Source organism: Chiloscyllium punctatum, chromosome 7 (genome assembly GCF_047496795.1).
Source record: "Chiloscyllium punctatum isolate Juve2018m chromosome 7, sChiPun1.3, whole genome shotgun sequence".
Classification (NCBI taxonomy): Eukaryota; Metazoa; Chordata; class Chondrichthyes; order Orectolobiformes; family Hemiscylliidae; genus Chiloscyllium; species Chiloscyllium punctatum.
The window spans coordinates 75,491,300-75,513,230 of NC_092745.1; the positions used below are offsets into that span (position 1 = coordinate 75,491,300).

A 21,931-nucleotide genomic window follows, 5' to 3' on the forward strand; every position below is an offset into this window, starting at 1 on the left:
GGTGACTGAGGTGTCAGTGGGGAGCACTTTGGGGCCAGTGACCATAATTCTATTCGTTTTAAAATAGTGATGGAAAAGGATAGACCAGATCTAAAAGTTGAAGTTCTAAATTGGAGAAAGGCCAGTTTTGACGATATTAGGCAAGAACTTTCAAAAGCTGATTGGAGGCAGATGTTCGCAGGTAAAGGGACGGCTGGAAAATGGGAAGCCTTCAGAAATGAGATAACAAGAATCAGAGAAAGTATATTCCTGTCAGAGTAAAAGAGAAGGCTGGTAGGTAGAGGGAATGCTGGATGACTAAAGAAATTGAGGGTTTGGTGAAGAAAAAGAAGGAAGCATATGTCAGGTATAGACAGGATAGATCGAGTGAATCCTTAGAAGAGTATAAAGAAAGTAGGAGTATACTTAAGAGGGAAATCAGGAGGGCAAAACGGGGACATGAGATAGCTTTGGCAAATAGAATTAAGGAGAATCCAAAAGGATTTTACAAATATATTAAGGACAAAAGGGTAACTAGGGAGAGAATAGGGACCCTCAAAGATCAGCAAGGCAGCCTTTGTGTGGAGCCACAGAAAATGGGGGAGATACTAAATGAATATTTTGCATCAGTATTTACTGTGGAAAAGGATATAGAAGATATAGACTGTAGGGAAATAGATGGTGACATCTTGCAAAATGTCCAGATTACAGAGGAGGAAGTGCTGGATGTCTTGAAACGGTTAAAGGTGGATAAATCCCCAGGACCTGATCAGGTGTACCTGAGAACTCTGTGGGAAGCTAGAGAAGTGATTGCTGGGCCTCTTGCTGAGATATTTGTATCATCAATAGTCACAGGTGAGGTGCCGGAAGACTGGAGGTTGGCAAACGTTGTGCCACTGTTTAAGAAGGGTGGTAAGGACAAGCCAGGGAACTATAGACCGGTGAGCCTGACCTCAGTGGTGGGCAAGTTGTTGGAGGGAATCCTGAGGGACAGGATGTACATGTATTTGGAAAGGCAAGGACTGATTCAGGATAGTCAACATGGCTTTGTGCGTGGGAAATCATGTCTCACAAACTTGATTGAGTTTTTTGATGAAGTAACAAAGAAGATTGATGAGGGCAGAGCAGTAAAGTGATCTATATGGACTTCAGTAAGGCGTTCGACAAGGTTCCCCATGAGAGATTGATTAGCAAGGTTAGATCTCATGGAATACAGGGAGAACTAGCCATTTGGATACAGAACTGGCTCAAAGGTAGAAGACAGAGGGTTGTGGTGGAGGGTTGTTTTTCATACTGGAGGCCTGTGACCAGTGGAGTGCCACAAGGATCGGTGCTGGCCCTCTACTTTTTGTCACTTACATAAATGATTTGGAGGCGAGCATAAGAGGTACAGTTAGTAAGTTTGCAGATGACACCAAAATTGGAGGTGTAGTGGACTGCGAAGAGGGTTACCTCAGATTACAACAGGATCTTGACCAGATGGGACAATGAGCTGAGAAGTGGCAGGTGGAGTTTAATTCAGATAAATGTGAGATACTGCATTTTGGGAAAGCAAATCTTCGCAGGACTTATACACTTAATGGTAAGGTCCTAGGGAGTGTTGCTGTACAAAGAGGCCTTGGAGTGCAGGTTCATAGCTCCTTGAAAGTGGAGTCGCAGGTAGATAGGATAGTGAAGAAGGCATTTGGTATGCTTTTGGTCAGAGTATTGAGTACAGGAGTTGGGAGGTCATGTTGCGGCTATACAGGACATTGGTTAGGCCACTGTTGGAATATTGCATGCAATTCTGGTCTCCTTCCTATCGGAAAGATGTTGTGAAACTTGAAAGGGTTCAGAAAAGATTTACAAGGATATTGCCAGAGTTGGAGGATCTGAGCTACAGGGAGAGGCTGAACAGGCTGGGGCTGTTTTCCCTGGAGTGTCGGAGGCTGAGGGGTGACCTTATAGAGGTTTACAAAGTTATGAGGGGCATGGATAGGCTAAATAGGCAAAGTCTTTTCCCTGGGGTCAGGCAGTCCAGAACTAGAGGGCATAGGTTTAGGGTGAGAGGGGAATGATACAAAAGAGACCTCAGGGGCAACTTTTTCACGCAGAGGGTGGTACGTGTAATGGATGAGCTGCCAGAGGATGTGGTGGAGGCTGGTACAATTGCAACATTTAAGAGGCATTTGGATAGGTATATGAATAGGAAGGGTTTGGAGGGATATGGGCCGGGTGCTGGCAGGTGGGACTAGATTGGATTGGGATATCTGGTCGGCATGGACAGGTTGGACTGAAGGGTCTGTTTCCATGCTGTACATCTCTATGACTCTATGACTCTATGTTCCTCTCCTATTCCCGCATACCTGAAAAGATCCCTACTGACAAGCAGCCTGTCTGTGTGTCTGTGGAAAAGATCATATTAATATTATATTAAAATCATATTAATACTCACAGCATTTAGGCTCTGAATGAAGTACCGATACACTTAAGGTATAGCAGACAAGGCATGGATGCTGCAAGTAGACAAGGGCTAGGTGCAGGAGCGCTATGACAGCTGTCGAGAGGTCCTGAAAGACAGTCTGGTCATACATGAGCACTGGGTGCCTGGCAGTGCACACAAAGTGACCATGTCGGCAGGCTTCAATCCATGTTTCCTGATAAGGTGCATAGTTGCTCATTGGCATGTCAATGAGGTGACTTCTGCCTTGAGAAATTGCTACCATGCACAGACCCCAGAGATCGATGCAGTTGGATAAAGAAATTGAGGGAACGTTGCATATCTATACCTCCAAAGTGGCCTTCCAGTAGATTGGAAAGGTACCATGATGGCCATCAGGTGTAAACAGATGTCGATTGTCAATGTCTGTGAAGAAGGGGCGCATACAGCTGGTGGTCACAGATCATACCCTGTGACATTATTTGGTACTGAGCAGCATAGAGACTAGTCATAGCCAGTGATGAGCTGAAGTTGTCCAGGTAACAAATTTGGACTTAGTTGTCGGGATAGTTGGTTTAGTACATCTGATAAGATTGTTGGTGAATATTAAATGGCTAATGAACAACTGCCCAGACAAAAGAAGAGACTTCCACCAAGCTTATTTAATGAACTAAAAAGAAGTAGATGACTATAAGCACAATTTATTCGTAAAACAAGTACCAAACATTTGTTTGATACCTCAGCTATGATCTAGGATTAAAATATACCCCTTAATCCTAGCCACAGACACATTCACATAACACAAAAAGACAACTGTCTCTGTGAATTTTTCTTAAGGAACTGGTAATAGAGCAAAACACACTTGATAGCCAAGAGTCTGAAAACAAACAACAGAATCTGATGGTCCACTGGTTTTCCTCTGATCAAAATCAAATTGCTGACAGCCTTAGACAAATGAAAACATGTCAATTCTGATTGCAATCAACCTGGATCCAAGTCTTTGGAAAGTGGTCCAACTTTTTAGGGTTATTAAAGTAGTCTGAAGTATGAGAATTTAGAGACTTTATCTGGTTGTGAAGAACTTCCACCTAGAAAATTATAGATCACACAACACCAGGTTATAGTCCAATAGGTTTATTTGGAGGTACTAGCTTTCCGGTACTAACTAGTGGGGCAGGATGGTAAGACAGAATTTATAGCAAAAGATCAGTTCAATATCTCATTTTAATTGCATGACACTGTGACCTTTTGCTAAAAATTCTGTGTCTTATGATTCTGCCCCACGAGTGACCTGATGAAGGAGCAGCGCTCTAAAAGCTAGTACTTCCAAATAAGCCTGTTGGACTATAACCTGGTGTTGTGTGATTTTTAACTTTGTACACCCCAGTCCAACACCAGCACCTCCACATTGTACTGAGAAAATGATATAAGTTTGCAGTTTCTGGGGTATCTTCCTCCTGACTACTTAGGTCTGTAAAATAGAAATTTTTGGAAATGATTGTGAGGCAGCTATTAGCATTAAGTCTTTCAAAACTAGATTTTCCAGGGATTAACGATAGTAAACTCACCTCTTATTGTCTTAAAATCCTCCTCCAAAGCCACTTGACTTTTCTGCAAACTGCAGATAGCTCACAGCACCACATTAAGCTGTTGACTTCATTCCTTCATAAAACCACATGGTAAACACATGTCAATGCAGAAAATGTCCAGACCCTGCCAATATTTCAACGTAGTCCTTAAATATTAATATATATTACCAACACTGTGTTCTTGCCACTTCAGTATTGCATTTGCTGGTCCCACTCTTACTATCTGTTCCTCGCATCATACAAGTACATGATAGTAATGCCACTGAAACAGTAATCCAAAGGCCCAGGCTACGGACCAGGGTCATGAATTCAAATCTCACCAAATTATCTCGTAGAGTTTAAATTCAACTACTTAATTGAAACAAAAATACTCCATTCAGAAAGAAAGAAATCTAAAACCCACAGAGATCAAGAACAACTTGAGATCCGACCAAACAACCAGTGAACTAAATATCATTGTGGAGATAATATCAAGGCATCATCAAAGAAAGGAAAAGGATTGTGGCACCAACCCATCTTGTTTAGGATGTTAGAGTGTGATACAGAACTGTGTTACTTCGAATACTTGTTTTCCCTCCATTTGTAATATTTTTGCTCGTTTGTTTCTCTTTGTACGAATTTTGAAATAAATTAGAATTTAAGTTACATAAATTAGAGAAATCATTTTCTTTTATTGTTCTTATTAAGTTGAGGGTACAATAAGTAGTTATTTTTCACTGTTATGGAAGAAATTTGTGGTGGTTTTCTTTTATCCTGATTTGCGATAAGTCAGAGCCAAATTAATTGACTCCGAGAATAGTGATTTCCAGCACACCACTCCACTGGATTGTGACAATGTTGTATAGATGCACTGTTCCAGGATTTTGACCCATCATAAGTGAAGGAACACCAATATAGTTTCAAGTCAGAATGATGTGTAGGTTGGAGAGGAACTTGATGGTAGAGGAGTTTCCATGTTTCTGCTGCCCTTGACCTTCATGGTGATAAGTGTGACAGATATGACAAGTACTGATCACTTACAATATTAGTTTCACTTTAAAACCCTTGTAGACGTTTCAGATAGTTCCATTTCATTCAAGTCATTCTATAGGCATGCTAACCTTGTAGTCACTGATAAAAATCCTACAGTTAATATCATATTTGTGAAATTTCAAATTTCTTCATTATAATAAAGCAGTTCATATTTTATTTTTTCACTTTTAAGAATTTATCTTTAGTTTAGGTTTTGTGCCAATCCAACTATAAACTTATTTTGCTATCTGAACATTTCAATTAAAGTTGAAGGATTTTAGTTGCTTTTATCTTTCCAGCTTCTTGGTTTGAAGTAAATGCTGAAATGCGATTGGCCTCTTACATCACCACTGCTGCATAATAACAGTGACATGGCGCAATATCTTACCTGCCATTAGGTGAGGAGAGAAAACAGGCCAGAGATATCTCGTTCATTGTGGGAAGTGATCCTTTAGGACAACAGTGAGCACCTCTGTTTTGTTGCTGACTGCAAAATCTTGGCCAAAGAATTGTGGACACTCGGGCATCTGTAATGCTTGTAACTCGCTTATGCCTAAGTAAGCCATCATTTGGGCATAAAAACCTTGGAAAATGTGGTATAAAAATGGAACTTGGTCTGGTATATGGAAAGCACTGGGTCCTCCAAATACTGATAATGCAAGATTTTTTCTCCTCCCAGCATATATAGTGAAAAATTAATGAGGTGAACACAACAATTACCTCCAAGTGTGGCTACTCCTCTACCATCAAGTTCCTCTCCAACCTACACATCATTCTGACTTGAAACTATATTGGTGTTCCTTCACTTATGATGGGTCAAAATCCTGGAACAGTGCATCTATACAACATTGTCACAATCCAGTGGAGTGGTGTGCTGGAAATCACTATTCTCGGAGTCAATTAATTTGGCTCTGACTTATCGCAAATCAGGATAAAAGAAAACCACCACAAATTTCTTCCATAACAGTGAAAAATAACTACTTATTGTACCCTCAACTTAATAAGAACAATAAAAGAAAATGATTTCTCTAATTTATGTAACTTAAATTTACCTATGAAAGGTAAATTTGAAATTTACCTTTCAATAATTTTTAGGTAAATGACTCTATTAAGCCAATAGCACAATAGGTTGCTTTTACCCATTTGTATATTTTAAAATGCATTAATATTATTCACTATGTCACAAATGTGTAATAATGGATTCATAAAGTTGCTGTGAAGTCAGTCCACAGAAGTTAAACAAATTTTGCTGTCGATGCTATGCACACGCCACATTCCCATCTCATTTTTCTATACTCTTTCTTGAAATAATAAAACAACTGTCTTGGGCTTTCTGTTTGCACATTTGATTTGATGTGTTACTTGCCCTCAGCCACCAAGGCAAGCATCCGTTTCATAATATCAAAAAATCGATTGTTGTTATGTGGCAGGTGAAGTGTATAAGTGGGTGGGTTGGGTTAATTGGAAGGATGATGCTCAATGTAATGGCAATTGCTCACTTTACTGCAGGAGAGGTGATTAATTTTCACACCAGATTGAATTTCATTTCAGAACCTGGTTTGTCAGCTTCTAACCTTTGCTAAGCCAATACTTACTTTGCAGCTCCAAGTAATTCTGTGTTTGAGTGAATTGAGTAGAAAGGCTTTATTCCTGACTTTGAAAGGATGCATATTTTTGTTCATCTGTTTGATGTTGTATTTGTTCAATTAAACTCATAAACAAGACTTCATGTGTGCATTTAATTGACATTATTTGAATGGTTATTTATAGTTGGTTACTTAACCTTGTGAAATTGTTCAAATGCATTTTTATTATTCCACCGTGCAAGTTTTACAATGCTGCTTTAGATTTTAATTAGTCCACATATTATTTCATCAAGTTTGCAGTTCATCAGATTAGCTAAGTCAATAATATTTATTAGAGGGATGTTTGCCCAGAAGGATGCCAGGTTGAATCAGAGCATGTGCTTAAATCAATGTGTTTAATCAAAGTAAGTCACGCTGTCCTTGTCTGAAGCACCAAGACACAAATCCTTGAATTAACACCTATTGCGATTTGAAGCTGTTGCTTTTCAAAAGATCATGTCTTCTATTGTTGTTTTATTAAAAAGGAGACAAATATTATTAATGAAGATTCATCAGCTATAAACTGAGTATATGATTTTGAAGAGTAAAGTTACATTGAATAGCTGTGACAGTGTGGTGGATCTATTTGATGTTCTGCTATTTTAAATTTTATTCACAGAAATAAGACAAACAATGTACTTTTGCTTTTTACTCAACCACTCTTGTACTCATACCCTCATCAAGCTACCTATCTGAAAAACACCATTGCTAGGTAGTTTTTGTAGCAATAGATGGTCAATGAAATCTAAAAATGCTGACAATGTTGCTCCGTGTATTCACAGAAACATATCAGCAGAAGTAGACCATTCTGCCTGCCTTACATTTTTAACCTTCCATTCAGTAGGAATCTAAACACAAAATAATTATTTAGCTTCTTTGCCATTACAAATATTCCTCTCTTTGTCTGTAATTGATATACAATTGTCTTTGCTAATCTTTTTCTTTTTCCACACCTATGGAAACTCTTACCATGTGTTTTTAGTTTAGAGTCATATTCTGTTCTCCTTTGCTTGACCTTCTTGCTCTGATCTATATACAGCTGAACCACTCATAGCGTCATGAATTTAGCCCTTGCATCTGTTTGATCCATTGATGAACTGTCAACCTCACCAGAATCCAAGATGGAAATTCAGTTAGTGAGCAAGATAGACTCAGGGAAGACCAGTACCACCTGCCTGGTACTTCTAGACTGTCTAGCACATCCCTATTCCCCCCTGACTTGTATTCTCTTGATGTGTAGTGTGACCACTACCTCGAATGTATTATCCATATAGTTCTCAGCTTGATGCATGCAACACAGTAACTGTTAACTCTGCATGCCACATGTTAACTTTGTTTCTCTCTTCACAGATGCTGCCAGTCCTGCTGAATTTCTCTAGCATTCTCTATGTTTGGATTTCTTATATCTACAAAGAATTTACCTGGACTTCTGGATCAGTAGACCAGTTCCACCATTGTGCTTAATGTTGGTACTGCATTAATCTGCCATTTTGCATACTCTTGAAATGTTTTTCTTAGTAGTATCAACAAGGGTAAAGTATACAGGCACAAACAGAGATTAACAGGCTCCTAAGTGAATTTAACTAATTGTGGAAACCAACAGAGAATGATGCTTCCCACAGGTTGGTATCTCACATCTACCATATGCAGTGTTCTGCTTGTGATCCTTCTGGTTATCTATGCCAATACCTTCCAGAACATTGAATAATTTCAGGCTGCTATTGAGGACACGAGCATCAAGTGCCATACATTTGTACCAAGCAAATCCTGATGCATTCTTCTGTACAGCTAGCATTTACTGCTTCCTTGTTGACAGTTGGCATCTTACTGTGACTATGTCTTGGATAGATACTGTGCAGTCTTCAGCTCGTAGGTTAGTATGCAGATTGTAAAGCCCTGTGACTTCATGTCACATCTGTAGGCATCAGAAGAGATGGCAGAAAGATTGTCCTGAGGTAGGTAGCAAAATGTATTTCCATACAGATCATGCAGCTCTTCCCAGACACTGTCTCAATCAGTCTGAAGGAAAAAGCACTAAATCGTATGCAGGAAAATCCAGGTTCCAGCAAGCACAGCACAGTGAAATGATGAAAGCAACATAATTAGTGAGGACATAACTGTAGTAATTTTAGTAAGATGATTACTAGTAATGCATTCACTGAACACATTCTTAGGCAGATGGGATTAGTTTAGAATAGTCAGCTCAGGCATGATGGACCAAAGGGCCTGTTACAATGCTGTGGTGTTCTATGTTCTTAAATAACAGGTGAATCTGATGGTAAGGGTCATTGAATGGCATTTTGAGAAATGTGGGTAATAATATCTCTGAACAGACAGATTAGAAAAATAGGTTAATTAAAACAAACTAAACACATGACATTCCAAAAGGGCACCAGGGGATTTTACAAATCTGTGAGAATGCCATCTTAGTTCTCTAATGCCCTACTACTTCATGCGCATGATGGATAACGCTTTTGGTGTCCTTAATTTCAAGTCCCTCCTTATTTATCCAGACAACATTATTTATTTTCAGCTTACTACTTGAGGAGACCCTTACATGACCAGGCCCTGTTTTTGCCTGCTTATCAGTTTAACTTGGAAAGTCAAACCAGAGAAGTGCCAACTCTGCTACAGTAGAGTATCTTGGGCACTTTGTTACCAAGGAAGGCCTTCTTTTAGATGGTAAAATCCAAGCAATACAGGACTGGTCCTGGTCTAAGGCAGAGAGGGAACTATGTGGAATACTGACAGAGAGGGTGGGAAAGGATATAAATGATGCAATGATTCATGGAAGGCATTGTAGAGAGTTAGACCACAACATTTGAAGACCCCTTTTGTACTCTCATGCAGATACGTGTTCTGTCACCTGTCTTTGGAAACCTAGATTTGCAACTCCCCTCAACGTAAAAAGCCACCTGTGACTATAAGGCCTCAAATACAATCATTGTATGTGTTTGGATTGTCCATTTTGGTATTCCATGTCAGATTTAGTGATCAGTGGCAGAACTTTAAAAAGCATCTCCTACAAGAGCTTTGCAAGGTGCATTGCTTGTCAACATCCACACCACTTCCTATTCTCAGAAGATAATGAAGAGTACAAACAATTCAACTGTACATTATTGTCTGTGCACCTTGCCTCCTGAGAATAAACAAATAGTGGCCTAAGCACTTCTGTTTATAGTAGTACGCCTTCATTCATCCACAGCCTATTCTCCACACTATCTCTTTACATTATCTTCTTGGGCTCACAGCATCTACTGATGGAGATGGACAGGTCAATGATGGACAGCTGAGTCATTTGAGATGCTATCCAAGAGAATCGAGAGAAGTGTTGAGAAGAAAATGCTTGCAAGACTGCCACAAAGTATCATCCAAATGGTGCATGCATATTCCTCTGAAATCAATGTTGGAATAAGATACAAGAGGCCTAGGATTCTGAATTCCACAGTGCCTGTATTTAAATGGCCCCATGAATGTTGTTGAATTAGTAGCTTTAGGATTGCATTGAAAAATGGTACACAGTGGGTATTGATTGAGGTCAAAACTTTGTTGGATAGTGTGAAGGCAAGCAGCTCCCACACTGGTGGAGCAGAAACCAAGGCGTTGGTGTACAATGGCTCAAGTGTAATGGAATTGGATAGCAGCGCAGAATCCTGGAGTGATCTGTGAATTGTGAAATCAGGAGCATTTGGGAAGGCCTGGTCTATCCTTGCAGACAGAACAGGGATCTCCTGCTGGGAGGCAGCAAATTGGAGCAATGTGTCCTGTTGTTCAAACAAATCTAGAGCCCTGTTTGACATTAACTCTATTGGGATGCCACAGAGTTGAGATTCCAGAGAAAGTACCAATACAGATCTGGAGCTGAGAAGGTATTGTAGAACAAATGCTTGATATAACCCCAACCTTTACCATTTGCCCTTGTACCATTTGGTACAAGAAAATGTTGCCACTAATGTAGATGTGAACATTTCAGCCATTCTGGCACAATCAAACCTGTTTATCACCTAATTGCTTAGTAAATGGTCACTATGTGTTCTGTGCAGTGTCAGGATGGCAAGCTTAGGAAGTGTATAATGGATTCTCCAGCAGCAGGTGGCGAACGTGAGGGAGGTTACCAGCAGGGCAGCTTGGCTGTCATGTAGATTTCTTTGAAGGAAAGATTCCTGATGAAACATCGATTTTTTCCCGAAACATCGATTTTCCTGCTCCTCAGATGCTGCCTGACCCGCTGTGCTTTTCCAGCACCATTCTAATGTAGACTCTGATTTCCAGCATCTGCAGTCCTCACTTTTGCCTTCTTTGAAGGAAAGTATGGTATTGTCAGAAAGAGTCCTCATGGTGATACAAAGAGATAGACAAAGGATTTTGTCAGCCAGGCATGAACTAGTAACTTAATTCCATGTAAATACTATCATTTTGTTCATGTTTGTAAAGTGTGATGTAGTGAAAGAAAGAATCCCTACTTCATGATTGTTGGACTGTTTGTATGCCCAAACAGCTCTTGGTATATCTTGGGTTATACCAAGAACAAGACATTAAAAAAAATTGCCCAATATCCATTAGCCAGTTGACAGGTTTTGGTTTTCTTTTGATTTTGACTGGCTCTGACCTTGAGATAGTGCATTTGGACCATTGAGTCTGCAACAATCCTCAAAAAGAGCATCCTACCTAAACACACACTCCCACCTTATTCCCATAGCCCTGCGTTTTGAATGGCTAATCCACCTTGCCCGCACATCTGTGCACATTATGGGCAATTTAGCATGGCCAATCCACCCAACCTGCACATCTTTGGGCTGAGAGAAGAAATCACAGCAACTCCACACAGACGCAGGAAGAATGTGCAAACTCCACACAGAGTCACTCAAGGCAGGAAGCGAACCTGGGTCTTTGGTGCTTTGAGGCAGCAGTGCTAACCACTGTCCCACACTTGAAATGAATTTCTCCTTACGAGATTAGATACATCCCAAAATGTGGCTGGGTGACTCAATTTATCTCATACAAGTCAGATATATTATTTTAACCTCTATGAAGTAATTTGCTTGTAAGTTTGCCAGTACTGTAAAATGAATGACCACTTTTACCCTAAATAAAATTGCAATATAAAGAAACCAAATTCTCAAGATGAATGGGGGCTCTTCTGAGTAATAAACCTGGAATGAGATATTTATGAACGGGCTCCTTAAGCCTGCTCCCACCAGTCAATAAGTTTGTGGCTGATCAGATTATAGCCTTAACTCCACTTTCTTGCTTTCCCCCACCGATACCAACAGACGCCTTTGTTAGTCAAAAACAAAATTTACCTCTGCATTAAAAACACTAATGCTCCTGGCTCCAGCACGCTGGAAAGAGAACTCCATAAACTCAGAGTGAAAGTAAATTCTCCTCATCTCCATCTTAAATGACAGACCCCTTATTTTAAAACTTTGTTCCCTAGTTCTCCTCTCTCCAATAAAGAGAAACATCCTTTAAGTTTTCATCTTGTCAAGCCTCCTCAAGATCGTATATTTTTCAGTAAGATTTGGTTCTTGTTCTTCCAATCCCAGAGGATACAGGCTTAGTGCGTTCAACATTTCCTCATGGGATCATTCCTTCATTCCAGGGATTGATTGAGTAAACCTTCTCTGAATTGCTTCTAATGCAATTATGGGCTTTCTTAAATAAAAAGTCCAAAAATGTACACATACTTTAGATGTGGTCTCACCAATATCCTTTACAACTGCAGTAAAATATCCTGACTTTATTTATTTCATTCCATCTGTTTTTATTTGTTTTCCTAACTACTTGTTATCCATATATACTTACTTTTTGTGATTCAAGTACTAAAGCACCCAAATCCCACTGTACCTCAGGGTTCTGCAATCCTACCTTATTTATATAATATGACTTTATCTTGCCAAAGTGGGTAAGCTCACGTTTTCCCACATTGTATTCAGCCTGTCAAATATTTGCTCACTTAATCACTTCACAGTTTAAGTTCCAACCCATACTTCTGTCACCAGTAAATTCAGCAACCATTCATTTAGTCCTCTCATCCAGGTCATTAATAGTTGATTGTTGCTTCTTGCCAAATGGAAATTACCCACTTGTGGTTACTGTGTTTCATTTGTCTATGTTACTCTCTTACTTTCTGCAGTAAGTTTTAATATGGGTCCTTGTCAACTGCCTCTGGAAATCTAAGTATACCATTTTCAAAGGTTCCTTTTTACCGGATTGCTTAGTATGTGTTGCTAATTTAGACTGTAGCAATCCTTTTGCTTTAATAATAATGACAACCTGTGTTTGTACCCTTGCTTTTAAATTTGTGCAAATTAATATTGTTTTAAAGTGCAGAATTTTAAACATCACCAAAAAGAAACCATGACTAATTTAATGACTAAAATGTGCTTAATTCCTGAATTGGACAATGCACTCAGCTTCTCTTACCTTATCTGCCAAAGTAACACTTTTTTTTTGATGTTCCCATTTAAGAGTTGCTATGTAGGTGATAGTTATCATTGGCAATGTCTGCAATGGCCACCTTGTGTGTCAGTCTCTTCCACAGCTTAATTTCATGGGAAAAAAACTTCCACGTCTTTATCAATGAAGTGGACCTTCTAGGGGCTTTTCTGCAATCTTGAAGATCTGACAGTTGTGGTTTTGCTTTTAAAATTATGTTGCCTGGCATTATTCCATTAAACTAGGCCTTTAAGTAATAGAAAATACACTGCTCCCAGCAACTGATATCCATAACTAAAGCTTATCATTATTATTTAAATTAGACTGATTGCAGAAATTGAATTGGGTCTACCCATCATTTTGACATTTTGTTTCATTCCTTGCAACAGTCATTACACTTCAAAGATATCTGACTGATGGAAGAGGACTTTGGTTCAAAAGTCAACTATTTAAACATTATGCTCTTTCATTTCTTGGACACTATCTCTGAAATTTTACTGTGTGAATCCCTTTGTCTCAACTAGAGAAGGCTGAAAAGTGGAACTGAACTTTAAACTATGGTTTATCATGTGTGATGTTAACTTTGGAATATAACTTAGTGGAGAAAACATTATTGCAATAAGGTTTTTTTTTAAATTCCTAAAATCATTTTGATAAGATGCTTTTTGTTACACCTGTACTATTTACTATTTCAAGTAACTCTTTCTATCCTTTCTTCCTTTTTTGATATTTTTACGTTCCTTTCCTGATGCCTGGTACCTCTCAATGATAGTACAGCTGAAATTGTGAATTGAGCAACAGTAAGTAATGCTCGCAGATATAAAATTATATCATATACAATGTACAGGACTTCAATAACCCCACTTTCATAAACACACTAAAAGCAAAACTAATTCAAAACATTTGACCTAAATTAGCTTTAACGAGTATCTCATAATAATACAATTAATCTGATCACAACAGGAACAGCATAAGTGTTGGGAAAGAAATGAATTAGGTTTATGTTGGATACATCTGGCTAAACAAATGCTAAGCTATAATTTGACTCACATTATTTAAAGCTCCCACAGCAAACTTTAAAAATAATGGAATGGATGTAAAAAGGATGGGTCAACAGCAAATTGAAACCCTCAGCAGACAAAGAATGACTAAAACATATTTTTCATGTATAAATACTACCAGCTAAATTGGCTTTTTGGTAGGCAGGGATTGTTTCATTTAATTCTTACTGAAGCTATAAAGAGATATCTGGAATTAAACTCGTCCCACCTGCCTGTGCTTGGCCTATGTCTCTCCAAACATTACTTATGTACTTACCTAAATATATTTTAAAGGATGTAACGGTAACCACATCTACAATTCCTTTGATTAGATTACTTATGGAAACAGGCCCTTCGGCCCAACAAGTCCACACCGCCCCGCCGAAGCGCAACCCACCCATACCCCTACATTTACCCCTTACGTAACACTACGGGCAATTTAGCATGGCCAATTCACCTGACCTGCACATCTTTGGACTGTGGGAGGAAACCGGAGCACCCGGAGGAAACCCACACAGACACGGGGAGAACGTGCAAACTCCACACAGTTAGTCGCCTGAGGTGGGAATTGAACCCGGATCTCTGGCGCTGTGAGGCAGCAGTGCTAACCACCGTGCCACCGTGCCGCCCACTGCCTCTGGAAGTCCATTCCATATATGAACCACTTTTTGTGAAAAAGAAATTGCCACTCATGTCTTTTTTAAAGCTTGTTCCTCTCACCTTAAAAATATGCCGCCTAATCTTGAAATCCCTTATTCTAGGGAAAAGACACCTGCCATTCACCTTATCTATATGCCTTTAGATTTTATGAGCCTCTATAAGATCACCCCTCAACCTCCTATGCTCCAGTGGAAAAATGTCCTAGCCTCTCCCCATTATTCAAACCCTCCATTCCTGGCAACATCCTGGTAAATCTCTTCTGAATTCTCTCCAACTTAATAATATCCTTCGTATAACTGAGCGACCAGAACTGGACACAGAAGAGGCCTCACATATGTCCTTTACAACCTCAACATAATATCCTGAATCCTATACTCAAAAGTCTAAGCAATGAAGGTAAGTATGCTAAATGCCTTCTTAATCACCCAATCTATATGTGATCCAAACCTGAAAGAATTATGTACGTGAACCCCTGGGTTTCTCTGTTCTACAACACAACCAAAGCCCTACATTTAATTGTGTAAATCCTACCCTCTTTTGTTTTATCAAAATGCAATATCTAGTATTTATTCAAATTAAACTCCATCTGCCACTCCTTAGCCCATTGACTCAGTTCTTAGGTGTTGTTGAAACCAAAACAGAAGTTGCTGGAAAAGCTCAGCAGGTCAGGCAGCATCTGTGAAGAGAAATCAAAGTTAATGTTTCAGGTCCGGTGACCCTTCCTCTGAACTGATGGTAGCTAGGAAAATGTTGGCTTTTATACAGAAGGTAGGATGGGGCTAAGGGGGGTAACGGGTAATCGATAGGTATAGATAGAGACCAAAGAGAGAGAAGAACAGTTGGACAAACAAAGGATTGGATAATGATCTGGCTGTGGGGGTGAATAGCTGTTAAAGGACACTGTTAGTGGCTAACAATAGGTAGTATGTAATGGCAGACAATGTGATAACAAGGTTTGGTGTTTGTGGTAGGGGGCTAGGACATAGGGGAGTTCAGGGCCTGAAGTGTTTGAACTCGATATTGAGTCTGGAGAGCTGCTGGGTCTGCAGGTGGAAAATGAGGTGTTGTTCTTCCAGCTTGCACTGGAGCAAAGCAGCAGCTTGAGACAGAGATGTTGGCCAGGGAACAGGGTGGCGTGTTAAAGTGGCAGGCAACTAGAAGCTTAGTGTCTTTTTTGTGGGCAGGAGATAGATGTTCTGTGAAGTGGTCACCCACTCTGCGTCATTTCACCAATGTAGAGCAGACTACAGTGTGAGCGGTGAATGCAGTAGAGTAGATTGTGAGAAGTGCGGGTAAAGTGCTGCTTCACCTGGAAGTTATGTTTGGGCCCTTGGATACTGAGGAGGGAGGAAGTAGGTGGGTAGGTGTTACACCTTCTGTGGTTGCAGGGCAAGGTGCCATGGGGTGCTATTGGTAGTGAAGGGAGAGTGAACCAGGATGTCCCAGAGAGAACGGTCCCTGAAGAAAACAGACAAGGGAAGGGAGGGGAATTGTTGATGCATTGGCTGCTAGAATCTGAGGTGCTAGGCAGGTGTAATAGGCCAGGGTTAAGGCAAAATACTTCCTGATTTCATGGGAAAAAAATATGCATAGATACCAGATGAGCACAAGGTGGTACATGACTGAATAACAACTTTTGTCATCTAATGTATAAATAAGGAAATGACAACTGAGGCTATGTCATTGATAAAGGAAGGCATAAAATGTGAGTAAAATAATTAAAATTCATAAAGAGACTTACATTTATGTAGAATCTTTTGCAATTGCAGATTGTCCTTGAGAGCTTTGGAATATATGAAACATGGCAATCTATTTTCCGTAAGTTCCCGCAAATAATAATGTGATAATCCCCTACTAGATTAGATTACTTACAGTGTGGAAACAGGCCCTTCGGCCCAACAAGTCCACACCGCCCCGCCGAAGCGCAACCCACCCATACCCCTACATCTACCCCTTACCTAACACTACAGGCAATTTAGCATGGCCAATTCACCTGACCTGCACATCTTTGGAGCGTGGGAGGAAACCGGAGCACCCGGAGGAAACCCACGTAGACACGGGGAGAATGTGCAAACTCCACACAGAGAGTCGCCTGAGGCGGGAAATGAACCCGGGTCTCTGGCGCTGTGAGGCAGCAGTGCTAACCACTGTGCCACCGTGCCGCCCATACTCTGGAACATAGGAAAAAAAGTACAGGCCATTTAGTTCCTTAAGTCTGTCTGATAAAATAGTGCCATAAGATCTGATACATCCATCTGATTGAGTAGTTTAAGAATTCTTCAGAAAGAAAACACCTGTGAAAATGAATTAATTTTCAATACTCTACTGAAGTCTTAATTTAAATATTCTGCTCAAGTATCTGGAGTGGAACTGGAACTGGAACCCAAAACCTTTAACTCATAGGGCAGAAGGTACCAATAGTCTAAGGTGACATGACTAGATACATAATTATAGATAGAGATATAGAAAGTTAGTCCATTGTTATGGGTGGCACGGTGGCACAGTGGTTAGCACAGTTGCCTCACAGTGCCAGAGACCTGGGTTCAATTCCCGCCTCAGGTGACTGACTGTGTGGAGTTTGCACATTCTCCCTGGGTTTTCTCCGGGTGCTCCGGTGTCCTCCCACAGTCCAAAGATGTGCAGGTCAGGTGAATTGGCCATGCTAAATTGCCTGTAGTGTTAGGTTAGGGGTATGGGTGGGTTGCGCTTCAGCGGGTCGGTGTGGACTTGTTGGCCCGAAGGGCCTGTTTCCATGCTGTAATCCAATCTAATCTAAAAATTGTTATGGTGAAGTTTCTTTAATTTTTGTTATATTTTCCATACTTGACCTCTATTGATTCCTATTGAATTTATTTTCATTTAAAACATAGAAAATAATTGCAAATCCAAAAGGCTATTTGATGATTAAGACATTTTGATGTTCTGGTCAATATTTATCCCTTATCCTACATCACTAAAACAAAATAACTGGTTACTCATTTCATTTATACCTTGTTGGTTCTTGCTTTGTGCAAATAAGTTCTGCAAAACAGAATGGGAACAGCAAAGAGCCTGGAATAAATAATAATTCAATCCATGGGGGATCAGATATGGGGCAAAGTTGTAATGAGAAGGAAGTGAGGACTTCAGGATTGATGAAGGGCTTATGCCCGAAATGTCGACTCTGCTACTCCTTGGATACTGCCTGACATGCTGTGCTTTTCCAACTCCACACTCTTTGACAAAGTTGTAATACGTTTGGTAAGCTATAGCACAAGTTGCATCACAGCAACAATAATATAGTGGCAGTAACAGGTGCCAAAAAGGTGAAGATTATAAACTTAATATTTCTAGCAACAGGTTATTTTGGAAAAGTGGGAAAGATAGAGAATGGTAGTATTAAACAAATAACCTATTACATTGCTGAAGAATGCAATTATGTTCAAGGGACAAATACTGAGTTTAGTTAGTCTGAAGTAATTAATAAACTCTAATGGCATTATTCTACTGCACGATGCATACTGTAAGTTATCAAGTCATGGAAAGGGGACAAAGGAGTAAGCTTCAGTCAAATTACATTGAGAAGAAATAATTATGGATTAGTGATACTGGAGAACTTCAATTATTCAGTGGAATGGCAAAAAGGGGGACAAACTCTAGAAACTTTTATAATAGAACTTTCTTGACTACTATGTTTAATGTTGGAACTAGCTTATGAAATGAAACTGGAGCATGTTGTGGTGGAAGAGCATTCATATGCAGTGACCATGTCGTCCAGTTCAGAATAGTTATTGTAAGGTCAAAGAACAATAACAAACACAGAGACTTTAATGAAGGTGGTATAACTACATTTAGTTGAAAGGGATCTGCCCTGGATGGATTACAGTAAAAAAAAGTAGGAAAATAGTATTTTGACAATGGTATGCCTTCAACGAGAAGCTGATTCAGATACTGAAGACACATTCCCATGAATACTATTAGAAAACAGATAGAAAAACCATCCACAAATAAATAAAATGAAAAAGCACCAGTCCTTTAAAGGATGAGAAGGGGGAATTAATAATGGAAAATGAGGAAATGGTCGAGGTGTTGAACAGGTATTTTGTGTCAGTCTTCACAATGGAATTGCTTGGTAATTGATGACAAGGAGGTTATGGCAGGTGAGGACCTAGAAAAGATTGTTATCACTAAAGACGTAGTGTTGGGAAAGTAAATGAGGCTAAAGGTAGACAGGTATCCTGGCCAGGATAGTAAAAGAAATGACAGGGGAAATAGCAAATGCACTTGTGGTAATTTACTGAAATTTGCTGGACTCTGGGACGGTTCTGGAAGATTGGAAAACAGCAAATTTGACATCATTGTTTAAAAAAGGAGGTAGACAAAAGGCAGGTAACTACAGGTCCCTTAACCTCTGGTGTGGGGAAAATGCTTGAATCTATCATTATGGAAGAAATAGCGAGACATTTTGACAGTAATTGTCCCATTGGGCAGACGCGGTGTGGGTTCATGTTTAACCAATTTACTGGAATTCTTTGAGAACATTACAAATGTGATGGATAACAGGAAACTGGTGGATATGGTGTATTTGGATTTCCAGAAGAATTTTGACAAAGTGCCACACAAAAGGCTGCTGTATAAGATAAAAGTGCACAGCATTACGAGTAACATATTAGCATGGATATAGGATTGGTTAGCTAACAGAAAGCAAAGACTGGGGATAAATAGATATTTTTCTGGTTGGCAATCAGTTGCTGGCAGTGTGCCTCAGGGATCAGTGTTGGGACTGCAATTGTTTATAATTTACATTGTTTGGTGTTGGGGACCAAGTATAGTATGTCAAAGTTCGCATATGACACTAAAATGAGTGATACAGCAAAGTGTGCAGAGGATACTGAAAGTCTGCAGAGGGATATAGATAGGTTACATGAGAGAGCAAGGGTCTGGCAGATGGAGTACAATGTTGGTAAATGTGAGGTCATTCATTTTGGTAGGAATTACAGTAAAATGGACTATTATTCAAATGATAAAAATTTGCAGCATGCTGCTGTGCAGAAAGACCTGGGTATCCTTGTGCATGAATCACAACAAATTGGTTTCCGGGTGCAGCAGGTAATTATGAAGGCAAATGTAATGCTGTCATTCATTGCTAGAGGGATGGAGTTTAAAAACAGGGAGATTATGTGCTGCAGTTATATAGGGTGCTGGTGAGACCACACCTAGAGTACTGTGTACAATATTGATCTCCTCACTTCCACGCGAGGGAGTGCAGAGGAGCTTCACTAGGTTGATTCCAGAGTTGAGAAGCTTGGCTTATAAAGAGAGATTGAGTAGATAGGGACTATACTCACTAGAATTTACAAGAATGAGGAGGATATCATACAAACACATGAAACAGAGGCAGCTGCTGTGAAGGATTCTGGAGGAATCATCTCAGTCACTGTGACCAAGGAGGGGAGTGCAGAAGAGCTGGTGTCAGCGAATCGTTAAAGGGCATCCAAGAGAGGTTGCTGCTGAGAAGGATTCTGGGAGAAGTTGTCTTAATCACTGCCCAGGAGTGAATCAAAGGAAGGCAAGCATTTTTGAGAAGAGCTGATTTGTGGTTGAAGTGCTGCTGGAGGTTTACGTGTAGGCTTCGGTGAGGAGGGCGAGCAGCAGCAAGGTAAGGCAATTGGAGGAGGAACAAACTACTGCAGCTGCTGAAGACAGAAGGCTAAAAGAAAAGTAGAAGGAAGTTTAACCGTAAAGTCACAGGCGAGTGCCTGGTGATTTGTGAATAGTTTTTCTTCTTTCTTATTTTTTTTTCTTAAGTTGTTCACTTAAGTGTTAAACCATGCAGGAGATCCCAGACCCATGCCATGCACCTCCTTTGTGATGTGAGAATTCAGGGACCCTTCAAATGTCCCTGACTCCTTCATGTGCAGGAAAATGTGTCCAACTGCAGCTCCTGTCTGACTGCTTGACAGTTCTGGAGCTGTGGCTGGATTCAATTTGGAGCACCTGTGAGGTTGAGGGAATCAAAAATAGCACATTCAGTAAGCTGGTCACACCACAGATACAAATTGCTGAGAAAGATAGGGAATGGGTGACCAACAGACAGAGGAAGAGTAGGAAAGTAGTGTAGGGGTCCCCTGCAGTCATCTCCCTCCAAAACCGACATACTGTTTTGGATACTACTGGGGGAGATGGCTCACCAGGGGAGGGTAGCAACAGCCATGTTCATGGCCCTGTGTCTGGTTCTGCTGCACTGGAGGGCACGGAAAAGAGTGGCAGAGCGAGAGTGATAGGGGATTCAGTTGTAAGGGGAATAGATAGGCATTTTTGCAGCCACAAATGAGAGTCCAGGATAGCATGTTGCCTCCCTGGTGCATAGGTCAAGGATGTCTCGGAGTAGCTGGAGGGCATTCTGGAGAGGGAGGGTGAACAGCCAGCTGTTGTGGTGCATTTAGCCACCAACAATACAGGTCAAAAATGGGATGAGGTCCTACAGCTGAATTTAGGGAATTAGGAGTTAAACTAAAAAGTAGGACCTCAAAGGTAGCAATCTTGGAATTGCTACCAGTGCCACGCGTTAGTCAGAGTAGGAATGACAGGATAGCTAAAATGAGTACGTGGCTTGAAAGATGGTGCAAGATGGAGGGATTCAAATTCCTGAGACAGTGGAACCAGTTCTGGGATAGGTGGGACCAGTACAAATCGATGGTCTACTTCAGGCAGGACTGGAACCAATGTCCTAGTGGCAGTGTTTGCTTGTGCTTGGGGAGGGTTTAAAATTAATATAGCAAGGGGATGGGAACCAATGCAGGAAGTCTGAGGGTAAGTTGAAATAGGATAATTGCTAATGGTAATTGTAAGATTTATAATGCAATAAAACACCAAGTTGATCAGAAAGTACAGAAAAAGATGCAAAAGAGAATTAAGAGGGGCACAGAGAATGACTTGAATTGATTAATGACCAAAATACAAAGAAATAAAATGTCCTTTAGAAATACAAAATACTAAAAGTATAATCAAAGGTAGGGCGGGCTGATGAAGGACTAAATACTCTTATGGAGGTATGCTAAATGAACACTTTACATCTATTCATTGAAGAAGAGGATGTTGTCAATATGCTAATAATCGAGGCAACCAGTCTAAATAAATGTATTCAGATTGGAGTTATATTCTCCTTACCAGTTAGAATGTCAGTACTAG

General features: G+C 40.1%; 1 long non-coding RNA gene across 1 annotated transcript in view; it reads right to left on the reverse strand.

The window, feature by feature from the left end:
- LOC140479826 (uncharacterized) overlaps window positions 1-21,931 on the reverse strand; it is a 36,232-nt gene that overhangs the window by 13,387 nt on the left and 914 nt on the right. The window lies entirely within an intron of this gene.